Genomic DNA, 8,006 nt, shown 5'->3' with positions numbered 1-8,006 from the left:
GAGTGGACGTCAAGGAAGCAACGAGGCGGCCACGAGGTAGGAGGGCGTGCCCAGAGGGGGTAGGCGCGCGCCCACCATCATCGGCCCCTCGTCGCTCCGCCGACCTACTTCTTTCGCCTATATATACTCATATACCTTGAAAACATCCGTGAGCACCATGAAACCCTATTTCCACCGCTGCAACCTTCTGTACCCGTGAGATCCCATCTTGGGGCCTTTTCCGGTGCTCTGCTGGAGGGGGAATCGATCATGGAGGGCTTCTACATCAACACCATAGCCTCTCCGATGATGTGTGAATAGTTTACCACAGACCTTCGGGTCCATAGTTATTAGCTAGATGACTTCTTCTCTCTCTTTGGATCTCAATACAAAGTTCTCCATGATTCTCTTGGAGACCTATTCAATGTAATTCTTTTTGCGGTGTGTTTTTCGAGATCCGATGAATTGTGGGTTTATGATCAAGATTATCTGTGACCAATATTTGATTCTTCTCTGAACTCTTTTATGCATGATTTAATATCTTTGCAAGTCTCTTTCAATTACCAGTTTGGTTTGGCATATTAGATTGATCTTTCTTGCAATGGGAGAAGTGCTTAGCTTTGGGTTCAATCTTGCGGTGTCTTTTCCCAGTGACAGTAGGGGCAGCAAGGCACGTATTGTATTGTTGCCATTGAGGATAAAAAGATGGGGTTTATATCATATTGCTTGAGTTTATCCGTCTACATCATGTCATCTTGCCTAATGCGTTACTCTGTTCTTATGAACTTAATACTCTAGATGCATGCTGGATAGCGGTCGATGCGTGGAGTAATAGTAGTAGATGCAGAATCATTTCGGTCTACTTGTCGCGGACGTGATGCCTATATACATGATCATGCCTAGATATTCTCATAACTATGCGCTTTTCTATCAATTGCTCGACAATAATTTGTTCACCCACCATAGAATTTGCTATCTTGAGAGAAGCCACTAGTGAAACCTATGGCCCCCGGGTCTATCTTCCATCATATTATTTTCCTATCCACTTGCTATTTCTATCGCTGTTTATTTTGCAATCTTTATTTTCCAATCTGTACAATAAAAATACCAAAAATATTTATCTTATTATCTCTATTAGATCTCACTTTCATAAGTGACCGTGAAGGGATTGACAACCCCTTTATCACGTTGGTTGCGAGGTTCTTGTTTGTTTGTGCAGGTACTAGGGACTTGCTTGTTACCTCCTACTGGATTGATACCTTGGTTCTCAAAAACTGAGGGAAATACTTACGCTACTTTGCTGCATCACCCTTTCCTCTTCAAGGGAAAACCAACGCATGCTCAAGAGGTAGCAAGAAGGATTTCTGGCGCCATTGCCGGGGAGGTTGCACCAAGTCAAGTCAAGATTTGATCTCCCGTCAACAAGCCATTTCTGGCACTGTTGCCGGGGAGATCTATGCACAAGTCAAGACATACCAAATACCCATCACAAATTCTTATCCCTTGCATTACATTATTTGCCATTTGCCTCTCGTTTTCCTCTCCCCCACTTCACCCTTGCCGTTTTATTCACCCTCTTTTCCGTTCACCTCTTTTTTGCTTGCTTCTTGTGTGCTTGCATGTTGGATTGTTTGTCACGATGGCTCAACACAATACTAAATTGTGTGATTTTTCCAATACCAACATCAATGATTTTCTTAGCACCCCGATTGCTCCTCTTACCGATGCTGAATCTTGTGAAATTAATACTGCTTTGCTGAACCTTGTTATGAAAGATCCGTTTTCTGGCCTTCCTAGTGAAGATGCCGCTACCCATCTAAACAGCTTTGTTGATTTGTGTGATATGCAAAAGAATAAAGATGTGGATAATGATATTGTTAAATTGAAGCTATTTCCATTTTCGCTTAGAGATCGTGCTAAAACTTGGTTTTTGTCTTTGCCTAAAAATAGTATTGATTCATGGAATAAGTGCAAAGATTTTTTTATCTCTAAGTATTTTCCTCACGCTAAGATCATCTCTCTTAGAAATGATATTATGAATTTTAACCAACTTGATCATGAGCATGTTGCACAAGCTTGGGAGAGGATGAAATTAATGATACGTAATTGCCCTACTCATGGATTAAACTTATGGATGATCATACATTTTTTATGCTGGATTGAATTTTGCTTCTAGAAATCTTTTAGATTCGGCCGCGGGAGGCACTTTTATGGAAATCACTTTAGGAGAAGCTACTAAACTCCTAGATAATATTATGGTTAATTATTCTCATGGCACACCGAAAGATCTACTAGTAAAAAGGTTCATGCGATAGAAGAGATTAATGTTTTGAGTGGAAAGATGGATGAACTTATGAAATTGTTTGCTAATAAGAGTGTTTCTTCTGATCCTAATGATATGCCTTTGTCTACTTTGATTGAGAATAATAATGAATCTATGGATGTGAATTTTTTTGGTAGGAACAATTTTGGCAACAACACGTCTAGAGGAAACTTTCCTAGTAATTCCTCTAATAATTATGGTAAATCGTACAACAACTCTTATGGAAATTTTAATAAGATGCCCTCTGATTTTGAGAATAGTTTTAAGTAATTTATGATTTCACAAAAGAATTTCAATGCTTTGCTTGAAGAAAAATTGACTAAGATTGATGAGTTGGCTAGGAACATGGATATAATTTCTCTTGATGTTGATTCTTTGAAACTTAGATCTATTCCACCTAAGCATGATATCAATGAGTCTCTCAAATCTATGGGAATTTCCATTGACGAGTGCAAAGAAAGAACCGCTAGGATGCGTGCTAAAAAGATTGCTTTATAAAAGCGTGTTCTTCTAGTTTTCACAATAACAAGGATGAAGATCTAAAAGTGATTGATGTGTCTCCTATTAAATCTTTGTTTTGCAATATGAATCTTGATAATGATGGGACTGGAGATGAGTCAACTTTAGCTAAAAGGCGCCCCAATGATTCAGAGTTTTTAGGTCTTGATCCAAAAATTGGTAAAAGTGGGATTGAAGAGGTCAAGACTTTACATAGGAATGAACCTAGTATTTTGGATTTCAAGGAATTTAATTATGATAATTGCTCTTTGATAGATTGTATTTCCTTGTTGCAATTCGTGCTAAATTCTCCTCATGCTTATGATCAAAATAAAGCTTTTACCAAACATATCATTGATGCCTTAATGCAATCCTATGAAGAAAAGCTTGAATTAGAAGTTTCTATCCCTAGAAAACTTTATGATGAGTGGGAACCTACTATTAAAATTAAAATTAGAGATCATGAATGCTATGCTTTATGTGATTTGGGTGCTAGTGTTTCCACGACTCCAAAAACTTTGTGATATGTGTTAGGTTTCCGTGAATTTTATGATTGTTCTTTAAATTTGCATCTTGCAGATTCCACCATTAAGAAACCTATGGGAAGGATTAGTGATGTTCTTATTGTTGGAAATAGGAATTATGTGCCCATAGATTTCATTGTTCTTGATATAGATTGCAATCCTACATGTCCTATTATTCTTGGTAGACCTTTCCTTAGAATGATTGGTGCAATTATTGATATGAAAGAAGGAAATATTAGATTCCAATTTCCGTTAAGGAAAGGCATGGAACACTTTCTTAGGAAGAAAACTAAATTACCTTATGAATCTATTATGAGAGCCACTTATGGATTGCATACCAAAGACGACAATACCTAGATCTATTCTTGTTTTCATGCCTAGCTAGGGGCGTTAAACGATAGCGCTTGTTGGGAGGCAACCCAATTTTATTTTTGTTTATTGTTTTTTGTTCCTGTTTAGTAATAAATAATTCATCTAGCTTGTGTTTAGACGTGGTTTTATGTTTTTAATTAGTGTTTGTGCCAAGTAGAACCTTTGGGAAGACTTGGGGGAAGTCTTTGCGATCTTGCTGTAAAAAACAGAAACTTTAGCGCTTACGAGATTAGCTGCCATTTTTTACTGGAGAGTGAAATTAGGTTGATTATTTTTGAAGATGATTAATAGACAAATTTCTCACGTCCACCAATTTATTTCAGAATTTTTTTGGGTTACATAAGTATTCTAAACCTACAGATTACAACAGACTGTTCTGTTTTTGACAGATTCTGTTTTTTCGTGTGTTGTTTGCTTATTTTGATGAATCTATGGCTAGTATCGGGGGGTATGAACCATAGAGAAGTTGCAATACAGTAGGTTTAACAGAAATATAAATAAAGAATGAGTTCATCACAGTACCTTGAAATGGTGGTTTGTTTTCTTATACTAACGGAGCTCATGAGATTTTCTGTTGAGTTTTGTGTTGTGAAGTTTTCAAGTTTTGGGCAAAGATTTGATGGATTTTGGAATAAGGAGTGGCAAGAGCCTAAGATTGGGGATTCCCAAGGCACCCCAAGGTAAAATTCAAGGACAACCAAAAGCCTAAGCTTGGGGATGCCCTGGGAAGGCATCCCCTCTTTCTGAAGGAAATATGCCCTAGAGGCAATAATAAAGTTATTATTTATTTCCTTATAATCATGATAAATGTTTGTTATTCATGCTAGAACTGTATTAACCGGAAATATAATACATGTGTGAATACATAGACAAACAAAGTGTCACTAGTATGCCTCTACTTGACTAGCTCGTTAATCAAAGATGGTTATGTTTCCTGACCATGAACAATGAGTTGTTATTTGATTAATGAGGTCACATCATTAGTTGAATGATCTGATTGACATGACCCATTCCATTAGCTTAGCACCCGATCGTTTAGTATGTTGCTATTGCTTTCTTCATGACTTATACATGTTCCTATGACTATGAGATTATGCAACTCCCGTTTACCGGAGGAACACTTTGGATGCTACCAAACGTCACAACGTAACTGGGTGATTATAAAGGAGCATTACAGGTGTCTCCAAAGGTAGATGTTGGGTTGGCGTATTTCGAGACTAGGATTTGTCACTCCGATTGTCGGAGAGGTATCTCTGGGCCCTCTCGGTAATACACATCACATAAGCCTTGCAAGCATTACAACTAATATGTTAGTTGTGAGATGATGTATTACGGAATGAGTAAAGAGACTTGCCGGTAACGAGATTGAACTAGGTATTGGATATCGACGATCGAATCTCGGGCAAGTAACATACCGATGACAAAGGGAACAACGTATGTTGTTATGCGGTCTGACCGATAAAGATCTTCGTAGAATATGTAGGAGACAATATGGGCATCCAGGTCCCGCTATTGGTTATTGACCGGAGACGTGTATCGGTCATGTCTACATTGTTCTCGAACCCGTAGGGTCCGCACGCTTAAGGTTACGATGACAGTTACATTATGAGTTTATGCATTTTGATGTACCGAAGGTTGTTCGGAGTCCCGGATGTGATCACGGACATGACGAGGAGTCTCGAAATGGTCGAGACGTAAAGATTGATATATTGGAAGCCTATGTTTGGACATCGGAAGTGTTCCGGGTGAAATCGGGATTTTACCGGGTTACCGGGAGGTTACCGGAACCCCCCGGGAGCCATATGGGCCTTCATGGGCCTTAGTGGAAAGGAGAAAGGGGCAGCCCAAGGGGGCTGTGCACCTCCCCCCTCCCCTAGTCCTATTAGGACTAGGAGAGGTGGCCGGCCACCCTTCTCCCCCTTTCCCCCTTGGGAATCCTAGTTGGAATAGGATTGGGGGGGGGAGTCCTACTCCCGGAAGGAGTAGGACTCCTCCTGCGCCCTCTCCCTGGCCGGCGCCCCCCTCCCCCCTTGGCTCCTTTATATACTGAGGTAGAGGCACGCTAGAACACACAAGTTGATCCACGTGATCTATTCCTTAACCGTGTGCGGTGCCCCCTGCCACCATATACCTCGATAATACTGTAGCGGAGTTTAGGCGAAGCCCTGCTGCTGTAGTTCATCAAGATCGTCACCACGCCGTCGTGCTGACGAAACTCTACCCCGACACTTAGCTGGATCGGAGTCCGGGGATCGTCATCGAGCTGAACGTGTGCTCGAACTCGGAGGTGCCGTAGTTTCGGTGCTTGATCGGTTGGATCGTGAAGACGTACGACTACTTCCTCTACGTCGTGTCATCGCTTCCGCAGTCGGTCTGCGTTGGGTACATAGACAACACTCTCCCCCTCGTTGCTATGCATCACATGATCTTGCATGTGCGTAGCAAATTTTTTGAAATTACTACGAAACCCAACACTTTCGTCTTCATCCATCGGTAACTTTACTTGAGGCTATATTTTTATTCACCACATGATATGTGTTTTGCTTGGAGCGTCTTGTATGATTTGAGTCTTTGCTTTTTAGTTTACCACAATCATCCTTGCTGTACACCCCTTTTGGAGAGACACACATAAATCGGAATTTATTAGAATACTCTATGTGCTTCACTTATATCTTTTGAGCTTGATAATTTTGCTCTAGTGCTTCACTTATATCTTTAAGAGCACGGTGGTGGTTTTATTTTATAGAAATTATTGATCTCTCATGCTTCACTTATATTATTTTGAGAGTATTTTAGAACAGCATGGTAATTTTCTTTGGCTATAAAATTAGTCCTAATATGATAAGCATCCAAGATGGGTATAATAAAAACTTTCATAAAAAGTGCATTGAATACTATGAGAAGTTTGATACTTGATGATTGTTTTGAGATATGAAGATGGTGATATTAGAGTCATGCTAGTTGAGTAGTTGTGAATTTGAAAAATACTTGTTCTGAAGTTTGTGATTATCGTAGCATGCACGTATGGTGAACCGTTATGTGATGAAGTCGGAGCATGATTTATTTATTGATTGTCTTCCTTATGAGTGGCGGTCGGGGACGAGCGATGGTCTTTTCCTACCAATCTATCCCCCTAGGAGCATGCGCGTAGTACTTTGTTTCGATAACTAATAGATTTTTGCAGTAAGTATGTGAGTTCTTTATGACTAATGTTGAGTCCATGGATTATACGCACTCTCACCCTTCCACCCTTGCTAGCCTCTCTAGTACCGCGCAACTTTCGCCGGTACCATACACCCACCATATACCTTCCTCAAAACAGCCACCATAGCTACCTATTATGGCATTTCCATAGCCATTCCGAGATATATTACCATGCAACTTACCACCGTTCCATTTGTTATGACACGTTACATCATTGTCATATTCCTTTGCATGATCATGTAGTTGACATCGTATTTGTGGCAAAACCACCTTTATAATTCTTTCATACATGTCACTCTTGATTCATTGCATATCCCGGTACACTGCCGGAGGAATTCACATAGAGTCATATTTTGTTCTAGTATCGAGTTGTAATTTTTGAGTTGTAAGTAAATAAAAGTGTGATGATCATCATTATTAGAGCATTGTCCCAAGTGAGGAAAGGATGATGGAGACTATGATTCCCCCACAAGTCGGGATGAGACTCCGGACGAAAAGAAAAAAAGAGAAAAAAGAGGCCATAAAAAAGAGAGGAAACGGCCCAAAGAAAAAAATGAGAGAAAAAGAGTGAAGGGACAATGTTACTATCCTTTTACCACACTTGTGCTTCAAAGTAGCACCATGATCTTCATGATAGAGAGTCTCCTATGTTGTCACTTTCATATACTAGTTGACACTGTACATTATAGAATTTGGCTTGTATATTCCAATGATGGGCTTCCTCAAAATGCCCTAGGTCTTTGTGAGCAAGCGAGTTGGATGCACACCCACTTAGTTTCTTTTGTTGAGCTTTCATACAACTATAGCTCTAGTGCATCCGTTGCATGGCAATCCCTACTCATTCACATTGATATCTATTGATGGGCATCTCCATAGCCCGTTGATACGTCTAATTGATGTGAGACTATCTTCTCCTTTTTTGTCTTCTCTACAACCACCACTCTATTCCACATATTGTCCTATGTCCATGGCTCACGCTCATATATTGCGTGAAGATTGAAAAAGTTTGAGAACATCAAAAGTATGAAACAATTGCTTGTCTTATCATCGGGGTTGTGCATGGTTAAATACTTTGTGTGATGAAGATAGAGCATAGCCAGACTATA

Source organism: Triticum urartu, chromosome 7A, assembly GCF_056163025.1.
Source record: "Triticum urartu cultivar PI428250 chromosome 7A, HENAU_Tu73, whole genome shotgun sequence".
NCBI classification, from domain to species: domain Eukaryota; kingdom Viridiplantae; phylum Streptophyta; class Magnoliopsida; order Poales; family Poaceae; genus Triticum; species Triticum urartu.
This window is presented reverse-complemented; position numbering follows the sequence as displayed.